Source organism: Hyperolius riggenbachi, chromosome 4, assembly GCF_040937935.1.
Source record: "Hyperolius riggenbachi isolate aHypRig1 chromosome 4, aHypRig1.pri, whole genome shotgun sequence".
NCBI lineage: Eukaryota > Metazoa > Chordata > Amphibia > Anura > Hyperoliidae > Hyperolius > Hyperolius riggenbachi.
In genome coordinates this window covers 170,921,772-170,944,920 of record NC_090649.1, presented here as the reverse complement: position 1 = coordinate 170,944,920, position 23,149 = coordinate 170,921,772, and positions in this window count along the sequence as shown.

Below are 23,149 nucleotides of genomic sequence, written 5' to 3'. Positions count from 1 at the left end.
TCTTCTCTCCTCTAAACACCCACTAATTACCCATCAATCACCCCCTATCACCACCTGTCACGGTTACTCATCAGATTAGACCCTAATCTGCCCCTTGCGGGCACCCAATCACCCGCCCACACCTCAGAACGTCCTCAGACCCCAGCCCTGATCACCTCGCTAGTGCATTGCTTGCATCTATTCCCCCTCTAATCACACCTTGAGACACCCATCAATCACCTCCTGTCACCCCCTAGCACACCTACCCATCAGATCAGGCCCTAATTTGCCCCGTGTGGGCTCCTGATCACTCGGCCAAACCCTCAGGTCCCCCTCAGACCCCCTTCCGATCACCTCCCCAGTGCATTGATTGCATCTATTTTCCCCTCTAACCGCCCCCTGAGACACCCATCAATCACCTCCTGTCACCCCCCTAGCACTCCTATCCATCAGATCAGGCCCAAAACATCCTGTCATCTAAGAGGCCATCCTGCTTATGACCGGTTCCACAAAATTTGCCCCCTCATAGACCACCTGTCATCAAAATTTGCAGATGCTTATACCCCTGATCAGTCATTTTGAGAAATTTGGTTTCCAGACTACTCACAGTTTTGGGCCCGTAAAATGCCAGGGCAGTATAGGAACCCCACAAGTGACCCCATTTTAGAAAGAAGACACCCCAAGGTATTCTGTTAGGTGTATGATGAGTTCATAGAAGATTTTATTTTTTGTCAAAAGTTAGCAGAAATTAGATTTTTATTGTTTTTTTCACAAAGTGTCATTTTTCACTAACTTGTGACAAAAAATAAAATCTTCTATGAACTCACCATACCCCTAACGGAATACCTTGGGGTGTCTTCTTTCTAAAATGGGGTCACTTGTGGGGTTCCTATACTGCCCTGGCATTTTAGGGGCCCTAAACCGTGAGGAGTAGTCTAGAAAACAAATGCCTCAAAATGACCTGTGAATAGGACATTGGGCCCCTTAGCGCACCTAGGCTGCAAAAAAGTGTCACACATGTGGTATCGCCATACTCAGGAGAAGTAGTATAATGTGTTTTGTGGTGTATTTTTACACATACCCATGCTGGGTGGGAGAAATTTCTCTGTAAATGGACAATTGTGTGTAAAAAAAATCAAAAATGTGTCATGTACAGAGATATTTCTCCCACCCAGCATGGTTATATGTAAAAATACACCACAAAACACAATATACTACTTCTTCTGAGTACGGCGATACCACATGTGTGACACTTTTTTGCAGCCTAACTGTGCTAAGGGGCCCAAAGTCCAATGAGTACCTTTAGGATTTCACAGGTCATTTTGAGACATTTGGGTTCAAGACTACTCCTCACGGTTTAGGGCCCCTAAAATGCCAGGGCAGTATAGGAACCCCACAAGTGACCCCATTTTAGAAAGAAGACACCCCAAGGTATTCTGTTAGGTGTATGATGAGTTCATAGAAGATTTTATTTTTTGTCACAAGTTAGCGGAAATTGATATGTATTGGTTTTTTTTTTCACAGAGTGTCATTTTCCGCTAACTTGTGACAAAAAAAAAATCTTCTATGAACTCACCATACTCCTAACAGAATACCTTGGGGTGTCTTCTTTCTAAAATGGGGTCACTTGTGGGGTTCCTATACTGCCCTGGCATTTTAGGGGCCCTAAACCGTGAGCAGTAGTCTAGAATCCAAATGCCTCAAAATGACCTGTGAATAGGACGTTAGGCCCCTTAGCGCACCTAGGTTGCAAAAAAGTGTCACACACGTACTCAGAAGAAGTAGTATATTGTATTTTGGGGTGTATTTTTACACATACCCATGCTGGGTGGGAGAAATATCTCTGTAAAAGGACAATTGTGTGTAAAAAAAATCAAACAATTGTCATTTACAGAGATATTTCTCCCACCCAGCATGGGTATGTGTAAAAATACACCCCAAAACACATTATACTACTTCTCCTGAGTACGGCGGTACCACATGTGTGGCACTTTTTTGCACCCTAAGTGCGCTAAGAGGCCCAAAGTCCAATGAGTACCTTTAGGATTTCACAGGTCATTTTGCGACATTTGGTTTCAAGACTACTCCTCACGGTTTAGGGCCCCTAAAATGCCAGGGCAGTATAGGAACCCCACAAATGACCCCATTTTAGAAAGAATACACCCCAAGGTATTCCGTTAGGAGTATGGTGAGTTCATAGAAGATTTTATTTTTTGTCACAAGTTAGCGGAAAATGACACTTTGTGAAAAAAAAACAATTAAAATCAATTTCCGCTAACTTGTGACAAAAAAAAAAAATCTTCTATGAACTCACCATCCTCCTAACGGAATACCTTGGGGTGTCTTCTTTCTAAAATGGGGTAATTTGTGGGGTTCCTATACTGTCCTGGCATTTTAGGGGCCCTAAACCGTGAGGAGTAGTCTTGAAACCAAATGTCGCAAAATGACCTGTGAAATCCTAAAGGTACTCATTGAACTTTGGGCCCCTTAGCGCAGTTAGGGTGCAAAAAAGTGCCACACATGGCGTGGTATCGCCGTACTCAGGAGAAGTAGTATAATGTGTTTTGGGGTGTATTTTTCCACATACCCATGCTGAGTGGGAGAAATATCTCTATAAATAGACAATTGTGTGTAAAAAAAATAAAACAATTGTCATTTACGGAGATATTTCTCCCACCCAGCATGGGTATGTGTAAAAATACACCCCAAAACACATTATACTACTTCTCCTGAGTACGGCAATACCACATGTGTGGCACTTTTTTGCAGCCTAACTGCGCTAAGGGGCCAAAAGTCCAATGAGCATCTTTAGGCTTTACAGGGGTGCTTACAATTAGGCACCCCCCAAAATGCCAGGACAGTGAACACACCCCACAAATGACCCCATTTTGGAAAGTAGACACTTCAAGGTATTCAGAGAGGAGCATAGTGAGTCCGTGGCAGATTTCATTTTTTTTTGTCGCAAGTTAGAAGAAATGGAAACTTTTTTTTTCTTTTTTTGTCAGAAAGTGTCATTTTCCGCTAACTTGTGACAAAAAATAAAATCTTCTATGAACTCACCATGCCTCTCACTGAATACTTTGGGATGTCTTCTTTCCAAAATGGGGTCATTTGGGGGGTATTTGTACTATCCTGGAATTTTAGCCCCTCATGAAACCTGACAGGTGCGCAGAAAAGTCAGAGATGCTTGAAAATGGGAAAATTCACTTTTTGCACCATAGTTTGTAAACGCTATAACTTTTACCCAATCCAATAAATATACACTGAATGTTTTTTTTTTTATCAAAGACATGTAGCAGAATAACTTTCGCGCTCAAATGTATAGGAAATTTTACTTTATTTGAAAAATGTCAGCACAGCAAGTTAAAAAAGTCATTTTTTTGCCAAAATTCATGTATTTTTTGATGAATATAATAAAAACTAAAACTCGCAGCAGCAATCAAATAGCAGCAAAAGAAAGCTGTATTAGTGACAAGAAAAGGAGGTAAAATTCCTTTAGGTGGTAGGTTGTATGACCGAGCAATAAACCGTGAAAGCTGCAGTGGTCTGAATGGAGAAAAAGGCTCTGGTCCTTAAGGGGCGAAAAGACTGTGGTCCTGAAGTGGTTAAATACATCAAGCCCAAGTACCTCTAGACTCATCAGAAGTACCCCCTGGGGGTATGAGCAATTGTATTCACATTCATTTAAGTTCACCTTTAAATGAAAATCTCTTATTTTATAGAAAATCTCTTATTTTATATTCAGGAGCCTCTTCAGGTGTTCATGGTTGTTGGGGTTTTTTTGTGTGTGTTGTTTTTAACAGTCAAAAGGGAATGACAGTTGACCTTGTATTTTAAAAAATGCTACAAAAGCTACCCACCTGCTACCAGTCTCATAATCTCTATTAATAATGTGATGAATGTTTGCAAAATTACAGTTCGTTAAAAATAATGCAGGCATCAAAATAAAATCCTCCAGAAAATAATTAGCTGTTGTAGAAATGCTGAGCAGCATTTGCACTAATAGACGAGTTCAACTCATTATTGATAATGTGAGGGGGTGGATGCAGACATGTCCCTCTTGTGTTTATGATGACCACCTGAGCAAATTCAAAAGGGCAAGATCCCTCTCTGATATTATTGGCATATGAGTGATCAAAGACATAAGCGTATGGCTATGCATTATTCCACCTAATTAATTGTTTAAATGTAGCGATCCTTATGTAGCCCAAGCATGATAATATATGGCATCACACAACTTCCTTCCACTAAGTAAACATCTTTTCTCTTGGTAAATGTCATAAAGCAGCTACATGAGCAGTGAAATCATTATTTTAAATGCTTTTACAAATTAATAGTAACACAGTCTATTTCTAGTAACAGGTTCCATGGAAATGTGCACAGGGCTGAGTGTTGTATTGTCACTTGGATAACAAGGCTTTAGTATCAAAGGTAAAGACTAACTACAATCAGACTAGTAATAATCCTCATATATAGAAATCTTTGTAAAGTCATGCGCTTTTGTTTGCAGCAATGTATAAAAATTTCATCATAATTCATAAAATGAAACCAACAGTTGCTCATAATGTATAACAGTTGCCTCTTTATTCAAATAAACATTAAGAACTAAAAATAAAAAGAGGTGAGCATATAAAAACATTTAAAGCCACTAAAAGACTTGCATTGAGAGTCTTCTGGTAGTCTAGCAAAACTGTCTTTGAATTTTGGATGGTTCCCTCGAATTATCACCAAAACAGTTTCACAAATTACATACATATGCAAGAGTTTAGTTCCGCTTTAAGTTGGCCACTGAAGGCCAACTTAAAGCGGAACTAAACTCTTGCATATGACACAATGAAAAGTCTTTATTCCACATATAGTTGCTGCATAAGTCTGCTAGTCTGTGTTTCTGTGTTTGTTTACCCATATCAAAGAGTCTAATCAGTTCTGAATAGATTGCAGGAGCAGTCTCCCTCCCCATAGGATAAGCTCTCTCCATATAAGGTAAACACTGAGGCTTAAAGAGATGAAAATAAACTGATGAGATAAACAATTGTATTTATACTCCTCCTCCTTAAAAAATGACTTTTTTTTAAAGATATTGCATGGTTTTGTTTTATATTTACTGTAAACATTTACAAAGTAGATTGAATCTTTAATTGTCTTTTACTCAATGGCAAGCTACTTAATGTTCCAAAGTTAAAATACACGAACTATTGACCCCTTTCTATCTCTCTCCTGCCATCAGAAGCTGTAGTCTGCCAGGAAAACCTTTATGGCTGCAATGTGCTTATCAGTGATGTTTACTATATTCCTGACAGGATAGAAGCTGTCACTTCCACAGAATTTGACTCTTTCAGGTAGCAAAATAAAATAAATAAAACAGCCTGGTTTTTAATATATTTTGCACTTTACATACGCATCTCATCATGTCACATGTCGCCTCAGGTACAATTTAACCCCCTTTTTTTTACTTTCTGCAAAATGAAATGAAGTTCTAAACTTCAATCTTTTCAGAATTTCCATAATTTGTGCTGAAGATTTTTTTCTGTCCATTAGGATTATCATGTCACGGCAGTAGGGTAGGAACACACTAGGCAGAATCGCATATGCATTTTCCATTATGTGTTATAGGGAAAACTCATGCAATTCTGCCTAGAGACATTCTGAGTTAAGTTCCACTAGAGAAAAGCCCTCACACATATTATAATCATCAAATTTGCTAGGTATGTTAAAGGGAACCTGAACTGAGCAAAATTCTTTAAAATAAACACGAGGTAACTTCAAATGAACTTTACATAGTTACCTTGCCATTATTTCCTCTCAGAAGCTCACCATTTACTTCTGACAATGATCCCTTCTAGTTCTGACATCATTTTGTCAGAACTGAAATATATCAGTTGCTGTCAGTTATATATCAGTTGCTGTCAGTTATAGCTGAGAGGACAACTGATGTGCCAGGTAATGTACATGTTTCCCTATGGCTCAAGTGGGCGTTGCTACAGTTTAACTGTGTTCTGACCAGGAAGCTGTTATGGGGTAAAGGCCAATTTCAAAATGGAGGACGGAGAATCCCTTGATCACAGTGGACAAACAGGACGTGGGAGAGGAGAAAGAGTTTGAGGAGTAGACTACACAGTAGGTAAGTATGACTTGTGTATGTTTATTAAGACTTTTAATTTTCAGTTCAGGTTTTCTTTATGAAAATAATGCAATGCTTTTGCTGGAGACCGATGCACATCCATGATGCTGCTGTATAAGAACCCCTATTAGATATACCCACTATTTGCATTTAAAAAAAATAAATAAACAGAGAAAAAGACATGGAGATAAAAAAGCATTTTAACTTGCCATGGGGCTTCATATTGGTCATTGTACTGACCAACAGGAAAACCTGGGAGGAAATACACTGCTGTTTCTGAGGATGTAGCTTAAAGGGGAACTGAAGAGAGAGGTGTATGGAGGCTGTCATGTTTATTTCCTTTTAGACAATACCAGTTGCCTGGCAGCCCTGCTGATCCTCTGCCTCTAATACTATTAGCCATAGCCCCTGAACAAGCATGCAGCAGATCAGGTGTTTCAGTGGTTCAGACTTATAAGTCTGATCAGACAAGACTAGCTGCATGCTTGTTTCTGGTTTTAATCAGATACTACTGCAGAGAAATAGACCAGCAGGGCTGCCAGGCAACTGGTATTGATTAAAAGGAAATACACATGACAGCCTCCATATACCTCTCTCTTCAGTTCCACTTTAAGATTCATACCGATACCTTATCTGTCATTTAACAAGATTTAATCAACATTTTTCCTATCAAAACTTTAAAATGTATTTTCTCAAAAACTGTAGGGTCTTTTTGAACATTTGTGTCACTAATAGTGCACATATTACTCAGTGTGCTCAGTGTTGCCCGTGACTCATGTATAAGTCGGCCCCTATTTAGTTAGTCAGACGCAAATGGCTAGACTTATACTTGAGCATATTCTAGACTTATAGTTAAGCATATACAGCATATACTGTATATGCTGATTCAATATGCATTATGTCAGCAGCAGTTGTGCACCTTTCATAGTTACTATTTAAGGTGTTACAGCACAACTGCTGCTGACATAATGCATAATGAATATTATCTGTAGATACCAACAATGGCAAAGCCACAACTTCCCAAAAAGAACTGGGCTCACGTCCTTCTGTATTAACCTCCTGGGCTGTATGCACGACAGTGTGTCAGGCAAGAAAAATTAGTGTCAGGCATACCGCCTAGGAGGTTTTTATCTGCAGCGTGTGCCCCAGTATAGGTTAGCCAGCTATAGGTGCCCCGATAAAGGTTATCCAGCCATAGGTGCCCCAATATAGTTTTATTGATCCTTTCCAGGGAGAGAACTGGGCTTACTAGAGCAAATTATTTTATGGCTGTAATTCCTTATCAATAGTCCAACTGGATCCCGCCTGATTGGAGGAAAACTGCCAGTTGCATAGTAGAATAATAACCATTTCAGGCAGAGAAATAAGAAAATCCTCACAGCATATTTATTTGTGTGCTATGCACTGTACATACACATGTCTATCTTATCACGTCACATGTCGCTTAAGGTTTCCTTTAAAGTAGCAGGAGGCTTTTGGGGGCAGTAGGATCAGAGCCACATCAAAGAGGCCCATCTGCCAATCCTGGTGAGCACAGTATATATAATATATATATATATATATATATATATATATATATATATATATATATGAGGATCTATATGAAGGGTCACATGCTCTTAGTAATTTTTTTAAAAAGGAAATTGCTAATATCACTAAAAATGTATTAATGAAATAAATGATTAAAGGGGAAATGTCTTAGCTCATCACTAGTGCTATATATTTCTTCTCATCTATATATTCCTCCAAACCTTTTGATATATGCACATATATCCTGTGTGTAATTGTCTCCAAGCAGCATTATACTATCATCCTGTGCAAGCATAATTAAAATTGTCATAATTAAATGCCTGTAAATTGCTTGCCTCTGTTTCAGCATTCGGTAACATAGACATGTATTACTAAAATTTACTTAAATATATCCTGCCTAGTATTTAGCTCTCAAAGAAATGAGCAGTGTGTTCCGTTGGGTATTTTCCTGCCATGCTATTTTAAAACTCACATTATATTTAAAAGCTCTCACGCCAGTGAACAGAAATAGTACACACTGATCTACAATATTCACACAGCTGTAAAAACTTCCTGAATGAACAAGTAGATGGCATTAGATCACTATGTTACACATTATAAATCTTCAGTCTGGTTTAAAAATAGATGCCTTGCTTTTAATAAGCAAATTCAATGATTAAGTCAGTGTTTATTTAATTTATTAGTTACTGTATCTAAAGTAACCTTTCCACGGATTCTAATAATTCAAATAACTGCTGTAAAGGTTAAGGCAATTCTATTTTTTCCTTGTTCAAATTTATGTCATGGGGAAACTAGAGGCTAATGAATAAAAACAAAAGCTTACTGTCATCATGCATTAACAGAGAAATTGTAATAAATAACAGTAATGGATGGAAAATAATTCTGAAACAATGAAATATCCCATTGGGTAATTACCGGTATATTATTCTTATCTTATGGCAAGATTGTTAAACAGAAGTGCATTACACTAATCTTAATATTCATAAGTATTTGTAAGATATATACTTTATATTTACATCTCCAATATACTTTGGATTTTTTATTTTGCACAAATGTAATATTAATATAAAATTGTACCTGTGTATCTGTCTATCTATTTATCCATCTATCCATCCATTAGATCATGCCGCATGAGTCACAAGTGATATTGTTTTAGCTGTTTCTGATGTTACAAATTCTTGGTAATTAATCATTGTCTTTATTGCAGCAACTACTTCCCCTATCTTTCATTTCAGTGAAGTTTAATGTACTTGTGTTTAGGTGTACCATAGTTAAAGCGCCACTATCGTGAAAAATTATAAAATGTAAAATGCATACATATAAAAAGTATGTTACTTCCAGAGTAAAATGCACCATAGATTACTTTTTCCCCATCTTGCTGTCACTCATAGCAGGTAGTAAGACACTGACAGATCTGACAGTTTTTGGACTAGTTGATCTCGTAATGGGGACTCTCAGTTTTAACTTTATTGTTTACAAAATCGCTCCCCAGAAGTGATCTATATAAAGGTGGCAGTCAGTTTCCCTCTTGTTTGCACACTATTTTTGCAGGTGGACGGAGCAACTGCAGATCAGTAATTGCTTTTGTGATAGGTTAAGGGCTCTGCCTCTGACACAGGGGACCAGGGCTCAAATCTCGGCTCTGCCTGTTCAGTAAGCCAGCACCTATTCAGTAGGAGACCTTGGGCAAGTCTCCCTAACACTGCTACTGCCTATAGAGCGTGTCCTAGTGGCTGCAGTTCTGGCGCTTTGAGTCCGCCAGGAGAAAAGCGCTATATAAGTCTTTGCCTTTTGAATAGAGTTGAGAATACCCCTGAGGAGAAAGATTAGTCTGAAACCTGACAGATCTGTCAGACAGACAGATCAGACAGATTATTTGCCGATGAATGATAGTTAACCCATCCATCTGGCCGAAACTGAAAGCATCATTTGCGCTGTTGTAAACAAACAATTGTGCAAACCATCATTTACACAATCAAAGCAAGCAAAGTCAGCGAGGATTGGCACAAACCACCACAATTAAATCCAACATGGCGCTCTTTCAAAAACGAACAATTGCCGTGGGTGGCCTGTGGCGTGAAACATTGTTAAAACATTTTAATTAAATAATGTTGCGTGATATTATGGAATTGTCAAGTAAATTGTTCTGAAATATTGCATTGTGGGTATGGGCCTTAAGCGACAGCGACATAGGTTAAAAGTAATTTATACTAAATTCTACATTTATATGTATGTATTTTACATTTTCCAATTTTTTTTTTGAAATAGTTGTCCTTAAAGATAATTATATTTTTAAAAAGATTCAATAAATAAAATAATGTAGTTCCTTATTTACTTTAGCCATGTTTTAATCTACAAGTATGCCACTATTTTATAGTTTGCAGTTAAAGGACACCTAAACTGAAAAGTGATTGATTTCCTTTCAAAAATACCAATTGTCTGGCTGTCCTGCTGCTTATCTGCCTCTAATGTTTTTAGCCACCGTGAACAAACAAACATATCAGGTGCTCTGACTTAAGTCTGATTGGATCACTAACATGCTTGTTTCAGGTGTGTAATTCACATATTACTGCAGCCATGGCCGGATTTGTACTCTTTCCCACCCAAGGCCACTGTCACCAGCCGGCCGCCTTCAGTATAGGCAGCAAAATGACCCTTCCCCCCTTCCTTCCAGTATAGGTAGCCAGATGACCCTTCCTCCCTCCTTCCCTCTAGTATAGGTAGCCTGATGACCCCCCCCCCATATAGGTAGCCAGATGATTCCATTAATCCCTCCTTTTCCTGCCCCCCTTTCAGTATAGGTAACCAGCTCACCTTCACACCGCAGCAGCCATGAATGTCACTAATTTCTCTACTCGTCTCCAGTGGAGAAGCTTTTCTTCCTCTCTGTCTCCAAAGCTGCCAAAGTCCATAGCCACCGGCCACAATGCAAACCTGCACAGAGAGCAAGGTGGCTGCTGCACAGGCGTCTAGCAGCAGTGTACACCAGTCTAGCGCTAGCCTGATCTCCCTGCATTGCAGCATTTGCAAGCTTGCAAATGCTGCATCAGTTTAGCTTGCTGCTTTGGTGGCCTTGCTCCTGTGGTGCCTTAGGGCATGGCCTACGTGGCATTGGCCTAAATCCAGCCCTGACTGCAGCCAAAAAGATCAGTAGGACTGCCAAGCAACTGGTATTGTTTAAAAACATAAATGTGGAGCCTTCTTATCCCTCTCAGTTCAGATGTCCATTAAAAAATGCTCCCAAGTGGTCATTAGCCCTCTCCTCAGAGTCAGATGAAGTGCTGATAACAAGCTACCCAAGGATGATAAGGAGTGCAAACTGGCATGCTCCTCCTCCCCACTGGCACCCTCCTCTCCACCGAGAGTGGCACCCTCCTACCCACCCACCCACTGGCACCATCCTCCTACCAACTAGCACTCTCCTTCCCACCCAGATTGGCACCCACCTACTGTACCCTCATCCCCACCCAGGGTGGAACCATCCTCCCCACCCATGGCACCCTCCTCCTAAGTTCTAACCACTGGCACCCTCCTCCCACCCACTAGCACCCTACTCCTCACCTACTGGCATTCTCCTCCCCACTCAGAGTGGCCACCTCCTCCCCACCCACTGGCAACCACTGTCCAGTGAACAATCTGCAGTGTGGCTTAAGGCCAACCAGGGGGCGTGGCTTAAGTGTCCCTCTTTCTCATCTTCAAAAGTTGGGAGGTATGGGAAATATAGTCAATGACAAATTTACAAATAATGATTTTGGTTAAAATAACAATTGTGTTCTTGTACGCTCAATCAAGTGCTGTTCAAAGGACATTGCATGCATTGCAAAATAAAGTGATAACTTTCTTCAAGATCACTTTTATCTTGTAGAAAACTCTCATTTTAACACCCCAAAGCAGTCTCTGACAGTCGCATTGCCTCCACTATGCTTGATGATGTCAAACACTCCCCCAGCATCTTTTCATTTAATTTGTATTTCACAAATGTTCTTCTTTGTAATTCAACCAACTCAAACTTAGATATGTCCAATTGCCCATTCATAACACTATTTCCAGTCCTCTGTCTAGAGTCTTTGTTCTTTATTTCTTCTCAGTCTTCTATTTATGTTGGCCATTTTGAGGCATAACTTTTTATTTGAAACTCTGCTAGATGGCCAGCATCTCCAGAGTCGTCTCTTCTCTGTTGACATCGGAACTGATCTTTACAGGTACTATTTAATGAAGCTGCCAGGTTCCTTTGCAGCACTTGTTTCTCAAAATACACACTCTAATGTATTTATCCTCTTGCTCAGTTGTGCACTGGGGCCTCTCACTCTTCTGTCCATCATGGTTACAGCTAGTTTCCGAGGTTCTGTGAGTCCAGTATATAGCGTTGCTGGAGATCTTCAGTGCTTTTTTTTTACAAATAAGATGTTTTCAAAGTGATACTAAACTTTTCAACAGTACCATATTAACGACAACAATCTTGCAGTAAATGAAGAAAATAGAGCTGGTGACATTTTAATAAATGGACTAAACAGCCCACCTAATGCATCCAATCGATAGTTTAATGACCAAAAACACAAGTACATGTTATTCTCAGAGCGACTAGTGTAATTAATGTCATAAACGTGCAACATATTGATAATTGCCATTAATGCCAATATTCTTTTTGCATTAGATTTTGCAAAACGAATGTAAAGTTTAACTTTCGAATGAAAATGCCTTAGAAAATCATTTCGTAATACATTGTGATTTTTTGCTGCTTTTTTTTTGCAACTTTTCACATCTGAAAAAAAATAATTTCCTTAAACCTTATTGTAAAAATACATGCAAAAATCCTAAGCAATAATTGTCACAAAAAAAGGATACATGCATCATTCAGAACAGTTTCATGAATGTTGCGCTCACAGTACACAGGGACTGCTCTGCTCAGAGTGCTGGGTCATGTTTTGAATGACCAGTAGTATTACTTTTGTCTTTATTGACATCCCAAGTAGCTAAAGAAAAGTTTGCTTTTCTCAGAGTGGCCTCACATAATTTATGAATATGAGCTGATTAGCAAGCAGTATTGCCTGTAGGGCATCTAGGTGGTACTGCAGCAATTATTCAGATAGTGTTAACCCTGGCAGTAGCCAGTACTGTGTGTCACTAATAATATACTTTTGAGCCTGAACATTTTTCAGCAGCTGTCAGCTGCACTAAAAGTGCCAATTGTTCCCAGGACAATAGCAGTTGGTTGCTTTATGGAACAATTGGCATACCATGAAAAATCAGAGAAAAGATGGGAGCACCTGTGCGCTCCTCACTTACAATTCAAATTTTAAAATTGCTATTAAAAATTGAAAAAAACACCAATGAATCCAGAAATTTCCAGCAAGGGGCTTAATGCAGTTGAATCGCTATATACTTTTAGAGTGTGTAACTCAGTAAACCAAATGTACCTAAAAAATGGTATAGTGCTCTACAACCACATATACATAAAACCGTATACAGTCCTATATAAAGGAAAAGAGAATAAAAATCCTCTGCGCTTCAGCATAATGTCCAAACAATCAAGTCCTTAATTCAACTGTCATGTAAGTATCTTCATTTCAGGATTTAAGAAATTTTGTACGCTCACCAGATTTGAAGGCCAACCAACAACGATCGGCATAAGCGCTTGTGACACTAGTCAGTATAACCCACACGAACCAGCTCGTCTTCCTCACAGTTCTTATTCAGTGCTCAGGTCATGCACATAAACATACAGCCATAGGGTAATACTGTTTAGCACAAGTTATTTCACCACACCCGTTAAAGGCTCAGCTCCAGTGATTCCCTAAGTTTATATAGCACCCAGTGTGGCTCCACCCGATTTCAACAAAGACTCTCACAGTATGTATATGCTGACCCAGCACAGACCAGCCAATGAGCGTTTATGTTGTTTAACCAGAACGTATTGCAAACCAGATATTCCCCTAGAACTCAAACAGGGCCCATCATAGTGTAATTCCGTTTATTAATAGTATAAAATATAAAAGAGTGCACTCACAAGCTCCAAATAGTTAATGCGCATATATAAAATTATCCACACCGGTTACCGTCTCCTCCGCTCCGAATTAATATACGGATTTACACTATGCTGGGCCCTGTTTGAGTTCTAGGGGAAGATCTGGTGTGCCTCCACCCGATTTCAACAAAGACTCTCACCATATGTATATACTGACCTAGCACAGACCAGCCAATGTGCGTTTATGTTGTTCAACTAGAACGTATTGCAAACCAGATCTTCCCCTAGAACTCAAACAGGGCCCAGCAAAGTGTCATTCAGTTTATTAATACGGAGCGGAGGAGACGCCAACCGGTGTGGATGATTTTATATATGCGCATTAACTATTTGGAGCTTGTGAGTGCACTCTTTTATATTTTTTACAATTAATAAATGGAATTGCACTATGCTGGGCCCTGTTTGAGTTCTAGGGGAAGATCTGGTTTGCAATACGTTCTGGTTGAACAACATAAACGCGCATTGGCTGGTCTGTGCTGGGTCAGCATATACATATGGTGAGTGTCTTTGTTGAAATCGGGTGGAGCCACACTGGGTGCTATATAAACTTAGGGAATCACTGGAGCTGAGCCTTTAACGGGTGTGGTGAAATAACTTGTGCTAAACAGTATTACCCTATGGCTGTATGTTTATGTGCATGACCTGAGCACTGAATAAGAACTGTGAGCAAGACGAGCTGGTTCGTGTGGGTTATACTGACTAGTGTCACAAGCGCTTATGCCGATCGTTGTTGGTTGGCCTTCAAATCTGGTGAGCGTACAAAATTTCTTAAATCCTGAAATGAAGATACTTACATGACAGTTGAATTAAGGACTTCATTGTTTGGACATTATACTGAAGTGCAGAGAAGTTTTAATCTCTCTTCCTTTATATAGGACTGACATGGAGTCTACCTGTATATGGTTTTATGTATATGTGGTTGTTGAGCGCCATACCGTTTTTTAGGTACATACCATGAAAAATGTTACAAATTTCAATGCTTTTTGATGTTCTTTTTTTTTTTTTTTTTTTTAAATAAAAATGCTGGTTTTGTGAAACGTTTTAGATTTTCTCATTGAGTAATGTAATACTGTTATTTAACTTGTTACCATTCAGTGTGCACGACAATCTGGTGATAAGAGCTCGGTTCATAAAACAATTGAAAAAAAGAAAGTGAACATGTACACGGAGGCTGTCCTATCAGAATTCCTGCTTCTAGCTCCAGAATTCAGAAAACTGGGCTGGTTGCAAGTTGGTGGTTATGGCTAATTTATTTATAATATACACATTTTAATTTAATCATTTTATTAATTTTGCTACTACTGTTCCTACTACTACTACTTATTATTATTATTTAATATTTTAGTATTTATATAGTGCCAACATCTTCCACAGCGCTGTACAGAGGGCTCACGATCTAATCCCCACCATAGTCAAATGTCTATGTTGTTGTGTAGTCTATGTTGTGTAGTTTATGGCCAATTTGGAGGGAAGCCAATTAGGTTATCTATATGTTTTTGGGATATTTCAGTTATTGTGCAAGCGCAGAATGCTCTCGGGCCGCAGGAGCGTGAAAGGGGGGAGCATCCGGGGCTGGGCCGCACATGCGTGACAAAGCACGACTCGAGCAGAATACCAGGCAGTCCAGCAGGAGACAGGAGAAGCCTAGGGAGACAGCGAGGCACCTAGCAGCCTCAAGGGGACTGGAGGAAGACCCAAGTAAGTATAAAACCTGAGACCTCTCTTGTCTCAGGTATATTTTAAAATTATTAGATCCATGCTACCATAACAATTCATAACTCAGTATGGGGTGAAAGGCAGACATACAGATAGATGTTTTGCTTATTTTGAAACTAGTGAATACATTTGCTTTTCTGGTGTTATTTAAGAAAATTAAGTAGATTATGTTTACCATAAGAGGTTAATCAAGTATCTCAAAGTCTTGCAAATTACTTGAAAGTGTTTAATTAAAAAGGTTGAATAACCATGCTTTACTGCTTTATTTAACCAATTAAAATTAACGTAATGGAAATCAGCATTTATATAATCTCCTTTTTTTCCAAATGCTTTTTAATAGAGGGTTTTAAATTGATCTCAAGCTGATCATGGTTAGCAGGCACATGGATAGGTTAGGTAGAAAATGTGTTCATTTTCAAGGATTAGCATAGATTGAAATTTGAGATAAGAAGATATCCGCCCAGTTCCAGGCTTGTACGGGTCATTTTAATCTAAACTTAAACACCAATTTTTATTTAGTGAAAGGGAAATACATGGGATATCTGTGTTATGTGGTATAACAACAGAGGCGCCAAGTAGAGTAAAATTAGTTAAAATTGTTAAAAAGGGGGAAGTGGGTGGACTCACCTCCCTTCTGAAAAAATGGCCAGACAACGGGCAGGTTACTTTAAGTTTAAAGTAACATTTATTATGAGCTCCAAAAGTGCAACGCGTTTCACGGGTAACAGTCCCGCTTCTTCAGGCAAACAATTTTTGGAGGGAGCAAAGTCGGGTCAAGAGCCAGATATAGCGCCTCTGTCAATGGGATGGGATATGGGATATCTGTGGGTGGAGGACACAGACATTGCTTGGTAATACAGAGAAGTAATCAGGGAATCCGTCTCTAAAGTCCATTTCGTTCCTCCCCTACAGAGTTTGGCAAATGGAAACAACACTGCATGCTTTATTCACTTCTCCCCTTACCTGTGGTATGTTCATTGTGGTAATGACCACAGTCCTTTCTCTTAAACTCCCACAAAACCTCTACTGCTGTTCCTACTAAGTCACGCCCTGGTGACATCATCAGGTCAGCACTCAGTAAAGACAGGCGAAGGCTAGTGAGGAGAACTCTCGAAGGGAAGCACTGAAATCAATATCACAGGCATGAAGACAGATTATTATACCTGTCTGCTGAAGGATAAATAAGGCACAATTGAGAGTTAAATTAATCCTACCTAATAAAACCTAACTGTCCCTGCATACTCCTGTCCCTGTGTCCTTGGGTCCATGCTTTTTGCTACTGCACATGTGTGCAGCACGGATAGCCATTGGGACAAAAGGACGTGGCCAGTTAGCTGAGCGGGCGCGGGAGGACGGGTGCACGCGCACGTGAGTGGGTGCATGCGCATGCGCACTGACATGTGGCAGTGGCGGCGGTGAGAAACAGACCTAGAGCCCATTTTTTAAACAAACTTAGGTCTACTGGTAGTACTATAAGAGAGATATAGCAATTTATGGGGATACAAGTAATTAAAAAGCAAGTATTATTTGTGATTCAGATAAAAGCATGTGCAGCATTTAAAAAATTCATCATCTGTGTGATTTTCTTTGCATAAGATAATTTAGAAATCTATCCATATGTGGCCACTTCAATTGTAATGCAAACCTCCCACTAGTCTAAGTTTTACATTACTAGTAGAATTGATCATGCTTGACATACCTATTCTTCTGCTGATTCTGAACAGAGAAATATCCATGTGTATGTCCACTGGACGGCAAGATTTTCCTGCAGACGATTGTCCGCCTTTTAGCATTTGTATGCTGTTGCTGGCAATAATGTGGTCTGTGAGTCAAATCTTAACAATCTCACACAGGAAAATCCACCGAGGTTAGGATGGTGTAAAATACAGACAGACAGACATACTGTAAGTGAGACACACAGATGGACAGAGATAGGTAAATAGAGCATTACTAATAGTTATTGTTATGTAAATTGATGCTCCTTGCATAATGGTCTACCCATAATCATGCATGACATGTCAAAGTGCTTTTGATATCTTATTTGCTTATCACATGTGTAGGCTCTATTATTTTGACTGCAGAGCTAGACCAGAAATGCATTTTTAATAAGCAAATTCCTGATCAGCATGGGATTGTTATTGATATGATGTGATGTTTTCTCTCTAATCAGGGAACAGTGGACTGGAGTCAAGTCTTGTTACAGAGGTAACAGAGAATGAAGGGGAGCTACATTCCATTTTGTCAGCATGTGTCACAGTTCCCCAGCAGTGTGCCTTGTAACAGCTAGTGAGCCAGATAATGAGCAGCTTAAAGGTTGGAACTGAAGCAGCATTGGATATTTTCAGTTTTACTTGTACCCGGAATATATAGCATTGGGTTAATCACACTAACATAACTGGATTTCTGTTTGCTGTGATTATGCCATTCCTTACTTTTTCCAGAAAACTGTGTTTCTTGTTTTCTTTTCTGACTTCAAGCAGTCAGTAGGACATCATCACTAATCAAAACAGAAATATAAAAAACAGAAAAAAATATCTTTGCCAAGGGTCAGATGTGACAATGTTTACAAACAGTAGGGTTAGTTTGGCCAATTGTTAAAATAGATGTTGCTGCCACTAGCAACTTATCTGTAAATATTTACCAATCTCACCTCAAGGGACTCTTTCTGTTCTTGCTTAACACACATGCAGCTTCTGGTGCCATTTGCACTAGTCAATTCCTACCTATGTTAAAATATGGGTCATCGAAGTTAGAAAAACTTGTTAAACCGGATGATGATGACAACAAAAATGATTTATCACTTTTCAGAACCTCCTTGCTTGTGCCTTTGTAGCCAATGGGGTAGCTAATCTGAGATTAGCCTCGCTCGTGCCTGAAGAGGAGAGCAGCCCCAATGTTTCCATTGGCAAGCCCTTGTCGGCAGGGCTGGTTCTAGACTACCTAGTGAGGACAACCCCTCCCCTTTTAGTGCAGCTGGCAGCTGCTGAAAAATGTTCAGGCTCAAAAGTATATTATTAGTGACACACAGTACTGGCTACTGCCAGAGTTAACCCTATCTGAATAATTGCTGCAGTACCACCTAGATGCCCTACAGGCAGTGCTGCTTGCTAATCACCTCATATTCATAAATTATATGGGGCCACTCTGAGAAAAGCAAACGTTTCTTTAGCTACTTGGGATGTCAATAAAGACAAAAGTAATACTACTGGTCAATCAAAACATGACCCAGCACTCTGAGCAGAGCAGTTCCTGTGTACTTTGAGAGCAACATTCATTAAACTGTTCTGCATGATGCATGTATGCTTTTTTTGTGACAATTATTGCTTGGGATTTTCACCAAATTCATTTTTGCATGTATTTTCACAATAAGGTATAAGGAAATTATTATTATTATTTTTTTCAGATGTGAAAAGTTGCAAAAATGCAACAAAAATCACAATGTATTACAAAATGATTTTCAAAGGCATTTTCGTTTGAAAGTTTAACTTTACATTCGTTTTGCAAAATGCAATGCAAAAAGAATATTGGCATCAATGGCAATTATCGATATGCTGCACATTTATGACATTAATTAGACCAGTTGCTCTGAAAATAACATTTACTTGTATTTTTTGGTACATTCTGAATATAAGATGCACCCACTTTTCCCCCCACTTGGGGAAGAAAAAGTATGTCTCTTCTTTGTTGCCTTCTGGCTTAAATATATTTAAGTTTTGGTACAGTAGTAATACACATTTCCAGAGGCTTATAGAGACCCTTTAATGATATATTATGTGCTAGTGCTCCCTTTAATGGGACTATGGTAATCAAAAAAGTGGCAATAGTTCTGTCCATCAACATCCTCAAAGCAATGTGTGCTGGCAGGATGGACCTTCAGAGATAAACAAACCTCTAATTGCCCATACAAAAATTAATAGTAGCACGTTCAACCCTTTCCAACACTCTAGCAGGATATTGCCTACCTCCACCCCTTCTGACTAAGGTCTGGTTCAATGACATTAAATGACAATCAAGCCACTCGTCGTTTAAGCATTGTCCATTCAAATAAATGGACAGCCCTTGGTATGATCATTTATGGTCATTGGAGCAAAAACTGCACTTGATCTCGTAACTTCCCATCATTTTGTTTTGTCTCACTATATCCAGGAACCGCATCCAGGAACCACAGTGCTTTCATGTCCCCTTTCGGGGGTAAAAAATGTGATGTGTTTTCTGAACGATGGGAACCAATGCCAAACACTGATCTGCTGGTTTGCAGACAAGCAGTGGATAAATGCAACATTCCCAAGCACCCATCTGAACTGGCCGTATAATGTATATACCTCTGTTTTTGCATTGATTCCCTACATATTATTTACATGCTTTGGCAACAATTAACTAAGCTTATCTCCTGTCTTTAATAATGATATATATTTTCCCATAAACATGATCTTCCTGCACATTGGCTGCAATCTTCCTGGCTGAGGAGGGGTGGGGCTACACTTGGTCTCCATGTGCTCCTCCCCTCCCTATCTACTTTATGTAAGTATAACTACAGAGTTGATAACTTAACTATTATTATTATTATTATTATTTATATAGTGCTAATTTCTTCAGCAGTGCTTTAACCTTTTCGGGACCGGCCACCTACCCCCCCTTAAGGACCAGGCATTTTGCACGGGAAGGGGGTGCGCGCATTTGGGGGGGTCAGGCGGCCGGATCCCATGTGTGGCTGGCTAGAGTGGTGTCCCCCATGGTGGCCTGTGCCTTCCCCTTCTGCCCGCAGCCTTCACTTACCTTCCAGGCTCCAGTGATGAGCCGCACGGGACCCTCTTCTCCGGCCGGCATCTCCGTTCTGTCTGAAGATCAGTTCCGGGTCGCGGCTTGATGACGTCATCAAGCCGGGACCCGGCGCTGACGTCAGACGGAGCGGAGATGCCGGCCAGAGCGGAGGGGGGTGCCGATCGTCGCTGGAACGGCAGGGAGGTGAGTGGATCCTCTTCTTTTCCCCCCTGCCGCCGCAGCTGTCAAACTGATCACTACGATCCGACGGCGATCGTAGTGATCACGTGATCAGCAGCCATACGCGATGGCTGCTGATCACTCGGGGGAGATGTCGGCTGTCATATGACAGCTTAATCTCCCCCTCCGGGTGCGCACGATCACGTCGGGAGCGGAAATTGCGGGCCGGCGTAGATCCTACGCCGCATCAGGCTAGAACAGCCACAAGTGCGGCGTAGGATCTCATTAACATGGTCCCGAAAAGGTTAAAGAGTACATATTGTTTTCTCACTATCTGTCCTTTGCGGAGCTCACAATCTAATCCTTACCAAAGCCACATGTCTATCATAGTCTAGGGTCAATTTTATTAGTTTATTTAGTTTTGAGGGGAAGACCAATTAACTTCTGTATGTTTTGGGGATATGGGAGGAAACCCAAACAAACATGAGCAAAATATACAAACTCCATGCATATGGTGCCCTGGCTGGGATTTGAACTGGGGAAGCAGTGCTGCAAGGCTGGAGTGCTATCCTCTATGCCACTATGCTTCAACTAACCAGCCTCAAAATATTAATTAAAAATGAATGTCTTGAAGATGTAAAGTCATTTGTTTTTCAGTCAGTCTACGGTTCCACTTATATGTATAGATGTGCACAAGTGACGTTTCATTCCATCTTAGTGAGCAAGTACAGATGTTCTAAATTCTGTTAGTGAATCCAAATATGCATATAAATTATATGCTCTGAATGCATTTACTTAAGTACGTCTACTTTATGTTATTTATATACAAATTACATAAAGATAAGCTGAAATTTCAAATTGAATAAAGCCTATATAATTTATTTTCCAATTACTTACTGTTCACCTGTATAGCTTTCTTGAATCACCTTCTGCAGTGAATGCTTCATTACCTAAAGAATTTAAAGACAAACTTGCTTCAGCACTCCCAGCTTCCAACATGCCCCGGATCTGCAGTTCCTGTGACTATAATAATCTTTAATGATATCATCTTCATTGGCTGTATCTTTCATTACATCAGTGAGTTCATGGTACCCAAATGGTTCATGATGAGCCATGTTGCAATGGTCGTTCAACTAAAACTCTTTATTTCCATTTGAAGGTACAACAGAGGTCAAAGAACTGTTAGACTTTTTTAAATGGCTCTTGTTTGTATAATCTCTTATTTCAAAATACAATAAAGGTCAGGCAGTGCAACTTCTACCTGTTCTCAGAACAGCCATGATGTAGTTTTATTCTCTGTGTAGCTTTCCCAGAGACTGAAGTGGTGCACATGCAATTAAAACTGATTTTCCAACACTCTCACTGTGTAAGTCCTTCCACTGTTTAAATACACTGCTTTTTAGGAAGTGATATGTGGCTTCCACAAAGAGTTACCAATGGAATACGAATACGAATGTAACGGGAAAAGTATTTTGTTTTTCTTTTATAATTAACCATGGATACTTTGGAATAGTCTCATTCCAATATCCTCTAGAAACCCTGATTAAAAAAATCCCAGATAAACAACACTGCACATGTCCTCATGGAGGATTACCATTGGTCTGTTAGAGGACCAATGGGGAGCCCCGGTGGCACAATTAAAGATCCTCTGCTGGGGATTGCTATACTAAAGTATAATGGTGGCAGTGGAGTAACATGTGGAATACTCTTAATTGGAGAACTTCAATCAAGGTCTTTAAAGGATTTGCAATGGGACCATTTCTGTGGGTATTGGCTTGGAATCATTAACTCAAGTTAAGTATTTATCATTAATTAAGAATATGAAAATACTTTTCTCATTGTATACTTTTCATTTTATTTTTAACTCTTTGTTGAATTAGGTAAGTGACAAATTACTACCCTTATACCCATTTTGAGTGGAGAGCGGGCATTAGGGGTCCACTTGTAAAAGGTGACTCCCAGATTCCACAAAGGCACATGTGCCGCTAGTGTACAGGATCAGCGTGTAAGGAGGTAGTGGTATGGAGGACCCGGCAATTCTGCACATTGGTAGGCGGCTGGTGTCCCTGCCTACCACTGCAACAGTAGAGGAGCGCACTGCCAGAAGGAACAGGTATAGTATTAAAGTGAACTGCATTGTAGTGTAGTGTAGTTAAGGGCAGTGAAGTGTAGGTTAGCTAATTGTACTGTTGTTTTCAGTACAGTGTAGTGTCAGTGTAGTTTAGTTAAAGTGTAGTGTAGTGTATTGTGGTATAGCTTAGTTGGTAGGGCAGCACGGATAAGTGTAGTGTAATTGGTAGGGGCAACATGGATATGTGTAGTGTGGCTGGGCAGCGTAGTGTAAATAGAGTCGCTTAGAGACAGTTTTAGGGGGTAAAAGATCCATACGACTCCTCTATTTTTCTCCCCTGATTTTTGCCCTCTAAACCTAGATGCATCTTATATGCCAGCGCAACTTATATTCTATAACTAACTAACACTTACAGCTCTTCATCCACAATACCATTGAAAGGAGGTAATATATATATATATATATATATATATATATATATATATATATATATATATATATATATGTGTGTGTGTGTGTGTGTGTGTGTGTGGATAGATAGATAGATAGATAGATAGATAGATAGATAGATCGATAGATTGATTGATTGATGGATAGATGGATAGAAGGTATATGTTATGGCCATAACCAGAAATCGGCCAAAGTGGGAAGTGGCCGGCCATTTCTAGAACTGGCCGATTTGACGTTTGCCAAAGTCCAAAATGCTGGTGATTTCTGACATTGGCTGGCTAGTGTGCAAAATGGCCAAACTCAATTGGCCAAAGTCCAA